Below are 9,197 nucleotides of genomic sequence, written 5' to 3'. Positions count from 1 at the left end.
GGGCTGGCTGAAAAGTTGTGACCCTGGCCCAGTGCTTTGGGGAGAGCAGGGCTAGTCGGTAGAAAGCTCGTTCCCCCAGTCCAGCTGCAGGGCTCACACCAGGAGCTCTATATAGTCCCCATCTGGGCACTGCTGTAAGGTGTGACAACACAGCAAGTGTATAGCCATGCTGGGAATGCAGCACACGGTGCCAAGGACCTATGGGAAAGGCCCAAAGACAGTTGGGATTTAGAGACTAACATAAAACCTGAGGGTAGAGATCAGCTGGTTTGTAATCTCTCATCTGGGGAATACGGGCACTGAGGCTGGACAGAAGACACCCCATAGCTATGCAATGCTGGGTGGAGTGAGGAAGTGCATGTGCCCTCTGAGGCATGGTCTACACTATGAAGATAGGTTGACAGAAGATGACTTATGTCAACCATTTGTGCATGCATCTACAGTCCGTGTCCCCCGCCAATGTGTGTGCCCCAATACAGTAAGCAGCCAACCCACGTCCCCAAACAGCGTGGAGCAGACCTGCTGAGGCTGATGCAGTGCGAACGTGCACACTACATGACACATGTTGAACCCAACAGTCCTCCAGCAGCTGTCCCACCATGTCCAATTCCCTGTGAAAGTGACTGCCCTGGTCACAACTGTGAACTCCACTGCCCAGGACATGGGCTCACAGAGACCAGAAGCCATCCCCCACCCCCAGTTTTGAAATGCCTTTTCCTGATAGCCCAGCTTGGCAAGCACACTTCTCAGCTCACCCTTGTTACGTGCAGCTGCACAATGAGACATGCCAGAGGTAAATTACACCAGCTCCATACTCCTGCCTGGAGCAGACAGGAGATAGTGGATCTCTTGGGCCTGTGGGGAGAAGAGACTATGCATACACAGCTATGGACCAGCTGTAGAAATGTGGACATCTACACCCAGATTGCACAGGGGTACAACAGGGCTCAGCAGCAGTACAACATGAAAGCAAAGGAATTTTGCCATCGATACAAGGCCAGCGAGGTCAACAGTCGATCTGATGCTGCCCACCTACCACTTCTGTAGGGAACCATGGTGGAGACTCACCAGCAGGCTGGGGTTACTTTGGAGGAGCCTGAGACAGAGACCTCTACAGAGAAGAGCGAGGGAGGGGGAGACGCAGCGGAGGACTCCAGGCAAACTGCAAGCCAGGACCACAGTCTAGCCAATCAAGCACGGCTGAGGGGAGGGGAACGCAGGGAAGCATGTGCATGCATTTTCCCTTACAGTGTTTAAATTTAAAGACGGTGGCCAGGACTTCTCCCAGTTAACCAGATACATGTATCAATGTTTCCTTGTTTGACTCTTATAAGAAGAGGTAGTGGTGCAACAAACAGAGATAGGGCTGGCATCTGCTTTTCATTCTCCTGTTGGGTTGGAGGCAGAGGCACGAGGAACGCTTTATGTCCCTTGGATCCTCCTGAGAGATCTCCAGGAAAGATTCATGCAGATTCTCTGCAATCCTCTCTCAAAGGTTTCTAGAGAGGGCTGCCTTATTTCTTCCCCCACAGTAGGACACTATCCCATGCCACTATGCAATGCGTTCGACTGGCACCATCGCAGTACACACGCTATGGCATACAGGCCTGGGTGGCTTCAGGACACCAGCAGCAGCTGAGATCTCTGTGCTCAGGAGTGAGAGATCAGCTAAACTCACCACCGCCTGTGGAAAACAGTGCCAATATTCAGTGCCATTGCCCTGTACTCGTACCTGTGGAATAGGGACCAAAATTTTACATCATCTGCCAGAGAAAATCCTCCCCGCCCCCACTCTCATACTCACCAGGCTGGGGCTGCAGAATGGTCCTGTGCCGACACTTCAGCTTTGGAGCGCTTCAATAGGTATGTCTTGTTAAAAGGATTTATAGGAATAAGAGAAGGGAGGTTGGAAACGTATAGTTCCCTTGTGACTGTAAATCCAGGGGTACAGTGAGTGTTTTCATCACAGCTGCTGCCATTGCATCCTTGAGGCAAAGGAAGAAGACGACTAGCAAGGACACATTCACTGAGACCCTGCAGCCACTGCTGTCTTGGACTGTGAACAAGGGTCCTGGATGGCCCACTTGGCAGACAGCCTGGAGAAGGAAAGAGCAGACAGAAAAAGGGCCCAGGAGTGCCAGCAAGACAATGGGAGGGAGCTGCACCAGGACATAATGGGACTTCTCAGGTAGGTAGCAAACCAAACACTGCAGATCCTGGCGGACCTACGGGTCCAACAATCCCAGACTCTCCGCCCTTTGCAGTCCTTGGAGACCTCCATAGTCACTGCTCCCCACACCTTTCACCATACCATGGGGCACCACCGGCTGCATCCTTACCCCTACTACTCCATGCCAGGGGACAAGAGAAAAACCACGGCTTCACAGTTGCTAATCTGCGAGAGGCACAGCTGCTGTATGTAGACCCACAACGGGCTGCACTCAAATGGACAGCAATGTTTACTTCTTTTCTAATTTTACATTTTCACCCCATAAAGTTATATTAAAAATGGGTATAACATGGCCTGCGGGTTTCTTTGCCCATTGAGTTTCTGCACTGTTTTTTACCCTCTAGTTCTAATTTTGGAGAATCAAATTATCTTTATTAGTTCATGATACGTACTGCAGAATGCAGAGCGGCCCTGAAAGCAAGCAGGACTTGGGCACATACAGCAAGCACCATCAAGGGGAGGAGGGATACCTCAGTGGTTTGAGCATTGGCCTGCTAAACCCAGGGTTGTGAGCTCAGTCCTTGAGAGGGCCATTTAGGGAACTAGGGTTAAAAAAAAAAAAAAAAAAAAAAGCTGTCTGGGGATTGGTCCTGATTTGAGCAGAGGGTTGGACTAGATGACCTCCTGAGGTCCCTTCCAACCCTGATAGTCTAGGAGTTCACAGCTCCAGGAAGGCACCTAGCCACATCTCTACATGTCCAGCAAGCACAATTCAGGTCCTAGCAAAGCACCAGGCCCAAGAACACTCCACCCGGAACACTGCTGTGGCTGACCATTACAGTGCTCTTTCAGAACCTCCCCCAACACTGGGCTCTTGTACTGGCTCTTGCATCTGGCTGTTCAATCTTCTCCCTGCCAGCAGTTTCCCCCCTTTACCTCACAGGACACAGCAGGCAGCTGTAACCCAGGGGGATATTTTTTGCACAGAGATCCAACCTTCTGAGTAAACAATGCCAGTGCCCTGTCTGTCTACCGAAAGCACATTCAGCTGTTATTCTGCAACTGCTGACCCCAGAAGAAGTTGAACCCTTCCTTGGTGCTGTCGATGTGGCTGTTGTACAGCTTCATGAGCTAGGGCTAGTCTGTGTTGTCAAATGCAGAAGGCTGAAGTGTTGCTGTGGTGACACAGTCCAGGGCTGCTTTGAGTTGTTACAGCTGCTCCATGTCTTTGCCTTAAAAAAAGGCCAGTGTTCTCAATGCAAGCATAAACTGCCCCTTTCTAATTCCACAGACCTCAGTGTTATTCAAGAACGATTACCAGCACTGCTCTGTGACAAAGGCACTCGGCTGGGTTTAGTGCCCTCAAGACACAATCCTAGTGCCCCATAAGAGCTACAGCTGTGCTAACACGAGTTCCTTGTGGCAAAGAGCAAGTCAGTCAGTCACAAGAATTTCTGCTGTCCCCCAAGCCGCACAAAGAGATAAAGCGAGCAGGGCTGGCTTTAGGCACTGTGGGGCCTGATTCAAAAGAGCTGCCACCGAAGACAGCAGCGGGACTTCGGCGGCAGCTCAACTGGCTGCCAGTGCTTTCGGCAGCATGTCGGCGGAGGGTCCTTAGGGACGTTGCGGGGCCCTCTTAGGGGCACAGGGCCCAATTCGGGAGAATCAGGTAAACTGTCCTAACGCGAGCCCTGAAAGCGAGGCACCCCAACATTTATCGACTGAGACAAATAACTCTCCCTGGTTCATGACATCTGCTTGCTACCTCCCCTTGTATCATGCTCCAGATGCCTGGGGCAAAACATCTTGTCTGGTGTTAGCTCAGGATGGCCCTGGTCTAATCATCTGGAGTGTGTTTTCACACATACCCCGTATCTGTCACTTCTCCGGGGGGGCCTGTATTTTAGCAACGCTAGCAATATTTTTGCAAAGGTCATACATTAAACTTGTAAGCAGCTGCTTTAACACAGGGCCTAACTTTGATTCTCAGCCTCTGCTTCAGGCCTTAAATCTTATACCAGGCCCAGGACTTCAGGCTCTCTCTCCCCTACAGGCTGGTCCCCCAGGATCACTATTGGCATATCAAGATCGCCAACGGTAATCTGCCAGTCAGGAAAGAAAGTCCCTACTTGCAGCTTTCTGCACAGTCCTGTGTTCTTAAAGACATACGTGTCATGCACCATCCCTGACCAGCCTACACTGACGTCAGTGGAGCATCCCTGGTGATCCACCCAACACTTGCATGATCATAAAAAAGCCCTTTCTGTTGATGTCCTCTGTAACGAGGCGGGCTGGTGCCAAAATAGGGATATGCATGTTGTTTATTGCCCCACCGCAGTTTGGGAACCCTGTGCTGTAAATCCATCCGGTGTGTCCTGCACCTTGCTGAGAGCTACAGTTCTGCACCGCAGGAGGCAAGTAACAATCCCACATGCTGCATGACAATGGCCCCATGGAATGGCGTAGCAGCCACCTCCTTTCCTGGGTGGGTGCGTCTTTAAACCAGTACCTTGCTTGGAGGACTCCTCTACTGCTCCTTTTCTGGGATGGGTGTGGCAGGGCCCCAAGGCCCATCACACTCCCACAGTGGATTTTCCAACTCCAGAATGATTCCTACTGACTGGCAACAATCCTGCATTGCAAGCGCCCAGAGTGTGATCTCCACACACTTCTCCATTGTCAGTGCAGCGCTCATTCTGGTGTCTCTGCACTGGAGGGCTGGGGCAGGCTCAGCACATAGACCCAGGATCGTGGCCTTTCACATCTGAAAGTTCTGCAGCCACTGCTCATCGTCCCAACCTGCATTACAATGTGATGCCACCAGTCAGTGCTCATTTCTTGGGCCTGGAAGCAGTGCTCCAGTGTGACTGCCAAAGACAATGCTGAACGGTTTGTTGCTGTCTCTCAGCAGTGTCCTCGAAGAAATCTCATGTCTCCCATTGTTGTGGTTCTTCCTGCAGGTCTGAACATACAGAACTGTACTTCCTGTATTTGCAATGTTCATGAGAACAGTGCAGAGTGCTGCAGGCTCCATCCTTCTCTCACAGATGGCAGAGACAGAAGAGTGACACAAGGGGTTGGGGATTTAAAAAAAAGACAAAAAAATGATGGGATATGGATGGAGAAAGTTGCAAGCTGGGAACTTGACCCCCTAGTTCTCAGATCCCTGGGCAAGTTGCATCAGTCCCACAATACATTGTGAAAATTTCCCAAAAGGCATTGTGCCGGACAGTGGGATACCTGCCCGTGGTGCACCACACTATGTAGCGACACAAGCACTCCTGTGGGGTATACAGCACCAACACAAGGAGCCAAGTACGCACACGCCCGACAAATATACAAACTTTAGCAGTTGTACGCCTTGTGTAACGTGCATGGACCAAAGTCTGCGGTGTTAGACACAGCCTGTGAGTGTCTTTAGTTAATAGGCCAGAAGGGGCCCAGTCTGGTTTCCGCATCACCCAGGTTGGGCAAACCCAACCAGTGAGCTCTGCCTACTGACCTCTGACCGGGCTACAGCAAATACATGTGGTCCAGATGTACTGACTGCCAGGGATGCAGAATCCCACATTCCAGGCCAGTTGTTCTGTCAGTTCCCCTCCCTGGTAAACAATGACCTCCTATTTCTAGTCCAGGGATTATCCAGCATCAGCTCCAGCCAGGCTCTGCCTTTGCTGGGGGAGCACAGAGACCCCTGCTCTCTGAAATCTCCTCCCCAGGCAGGTACTCAGAGACACAGAGACACTTGAGTCCTCTCAGATCCTTCAGTCTCTACCTGCTCGGCAGGTTCCCAGATGCTCCTTCTTGTAGCTCTTCTCCAACCCTGTCCCACTTGTCCCTGTCCTGTTTGCAGTGAGGATATCCGCTGTCTAGCTGCCTGGCTGCTATCTCACTCTCATACGTGGGTCACCTGGTTTGGGATCCACTGGGAATTTCCTGCCAGATCAGACTGGCAGGGACTTTGGGAGGTTTCACCCTCCTCTACACCCTGAGGCAGGGATTACCTGCTGGGATAGAGTTGGGCAGATCTCACCTGATCAATTCCCTGCCATCGCCCTCGGTCTCGCCTCTCTGCCTGACACAGAAATCAGTGCCTTGAGGACTGAAATGCTTTCATCTGACTGAAGTCCCTGGGCTTGGTCCAGGGGCGTCTGCGTGCAGTGTAACACCTGAGCCATGCAGATCAGTGCGGATGAGCCCATTTGACCTTAAATTGCATGAAACTATGAATATACACCGTACCCAGTACCAGTCTCACTAACACGATCCCCTCCCCAGGCTGATCCAGCCCAGCCACGCACTCACTCTCTTAGCCATAGCCCCACGCTGGGAGCCTTGGGCAGTTCAATTCCAATGGGACCCTGACGCCCTTTCCGGCGTACCTGCTCTCCAGGACACAGGCCCCACATCTGGCACGTGACCCCTCCTCTTGGTTCCTAGAGGTGTGCCCTTGCCCCTGGCCATACTGAGGAGCATGCTGTTTGGATGCACGCACTGTACCAACGGTGCAGCTCGCTCTGCAGTTCTGTGTGTCCCTGGCATTACTCACCACTTCCGCACGGTCTCACCTGAATGCTTCACTAGCAGTGGGCCTATGTTTCCTTCCAGCTCCTCAATACAGCCACTGCCCAGCCATGGGCCGAGAAGAGAGCCCAGCAGGACACCTCCCAGGGGTGACTAGTCCCCACTTTTAATTGTCCCTATAACACAATTGCTTTGCACTCATTGCTGTCAGTTATAGCGGGGGGGGGGGAGGTTGGGTCAGGACTCCTGGGTTCTGTTCCTGGCTGTGGAATGGGAGTGGTTATCTAGTGGGGTAGGGGACACTGGGACAGTTGGGCTTGTGTCACGATTCAGTGGTACTTGCAGATCTTGGGGTGAGAGGGGTGCAAGTTCACTGTGATAGTGACCACGTAACCTGTTCCCATCCCACTCCACCTCTGGCAAATGGGGCTCCTCTCGTTCCCCTCCCTGGCCACACACAGAGCAGGCCCCGTGGGCAGGGGCTCTCCACTTGGGTACCACCACCCTCAAAGGGAAGAGGGCCAATACTGTGACCAGAACCCACCTGCCCTTGCCGGGTGAGGTGGGGCTGGCATCCAGGATGAGGGTGGAAGGTCGCCCTTGCTGCCCTCCCTGCTTGACTGCGGCCCAGCTCTTCCCTGAGGCAGAGGAACTGATATTCCCAGGGTCCCCCGTAAGGCCAGGGCAGCACTTGGCTGAGGGTCCCACTCCTTGCTCCTGCTCCCTCTGCAGGCCCCAGGGCACTCTGGGACCACAGCAAAGCCTGGGTCCAAGTTGCGATGACGAGAGTTCAGAGCTCATCCATGGGGTACACTGAAGGGCTACCAGGCTGTCCCCACTGGCAGAATGAGGGGCTGGCCTCTCGCTGGACAGGGGCCATGGTGAGGTCCCTGGGACGAAGTGGGAATGTCCTGTAATATCTGACCCCAATGTGGGCCTCAGTTTCCCCTCTCTGTCACATTATTATGGTGGGGATTGTTTGCTCTCAGGGCCCGCTAAGGGTATGTCCACACTAGACACCCACGGCTGTCCCCTGCCAGCTGACTCAGCTGTTGAACTGCAGCGCAGACTTCCAGGCTCAGGCTGGCAAACAGGCTCTGTGACCCTGCAGGGTGAGAGCAGCTCAGAGCTCACCCCAGCCCAGAAGCCTACACTGCAATTGAACAGGCAGGTAGCCGGAGTCAGCTGGCACAGGCCAGCCGTGGGTGTCCAACTGCAGTGCAGACATGCTCTAAGAAACATAGGTAGGAATGGCACCCAGCTGTCTGAGCCGGGATGCGTCACTGAAAGGCCAATCGCCCGTGCAGACAGTGGCAAACCCAGTGCCCAGGACATGGACACCTAGCACCCAACACCCCAGAGGGGGATGGATTCCCCCGATCTCTGCAGGGAAGCTGGGCACAGACTGGGGAGGTGGGAGATAAGGGCTGGCTGCTGGAAGAAATCGGGACTCTCCCCTGGGAACAGATCAAGGCGGTCAGACGGGGGGAGATAGAGCTGGAACAATGGAGTTCCCTATAGCTCAGTTGAGCTCTGGGCTGACCAGAATGGTCTCTGCTTGAACCTCCAACTCTCTGTTCTGAGCTAAGGACAGTCTGTGCTGTGTGCAGCTGAGTAACAAACCCGACAGCTTTCACAACGCTGGCCAGCGGCACTGTAGATCCCAGCTGAGGTGCCCTGCCCCTGCGGAGGGAACCCCTCTCTCCCCGAAGTCTGTCTCCCTGGGACTTGCTGGGCAGGGGCGGGGCTCTGAGGGCAGAGCAGGGCGCCTCCACCCCACCCCTGGCTGGGTCGTGTCACAGACAGCACTTTCCCAAAGGCATTTTATTGATGGGAAGTTTATAAAGAGTCACCTGCACAACCAGACCCACCCTCCATTCCCTGACCCTCTCAGGCACCCCCACGTCCCTTCTCACTGTCCTGAGGCCATGCACCCCCAGCCTTGTGCCATGGGGACTTGCCCATCCCACACGTCCCCCGCAGTCCTGTACCCTGGACGTGTTGGCAGGTAGTTCACTCCTCTGCCCCCAGGCACCTCCTCCTCTCCACCCCCAGAGCAGCGCTGTGGGAGCAGCTCTGAGGCTGTGTCAGTCCACGTGGCATCCAGGGGTTAGGAAGTGGCTGGCCCCAGTAGTGCCTGGCAGGGGGTACAGCAACCCTGTGCTAGAAGGTGCCAGTCTGTGCAGCACCCCCAGCACTAGGAGGCAGCCAAGTGGGACCATGCCATGCCCCAGCACTAGGAGATGCCAGTCTGGGCAGCACCCCTGGCGCTAGGTGTCCTGTCCCTCACTGCCCAATGGGGCATGCAGCAAGCCGGGGTCGTAGAGGGGCTGCCCAGTCCAGAGGCGGGTGGCGAAGAGATGGCGGCAGGGCCGGCGGCTTGAGACATATATGGAACAGGAGCAGACGGTCAGGTCGCGGCTCACCAGGAAGGAGCAGATGCCGCCATCCAGCAGGAAGCCCTCGGGCACCTCCTTGACGTGGTAGTTGGCGTGTTTGGCCA

General features: G+C 54.1%; 1 protein-coding gene across 1 annotated transcript in view; it reads left to right on the top strand.

The window, feature by feature from the left end:
• Positions 1-9,197, top strand: part of LOC115641316 — a 627,798-nt gene that overhangs the window by 492,094 nt on the left and 126,507 nt on the right.

Source organism: Gopherus evgoodei, unplaced genomic scaffold (assembly GCF_007399415.2).
Source record: "Gopherus evgoodei ecotype Sinaloan lineage unplaced genomic scaffold, rGopEvg1_v1.p scaffold_34_arrow_ctg1, whole genome shotgun sequence".
In the NCBI taxonomy this organism is placed as follows: Eukaryota; Metazoa; Chordata; order Testudines; family Testudinidae; genus Gopherus; species Gopherus evgoodei.
This window is presented reverse-complemented; position numbering and strand designations above follow the sequence as displayed.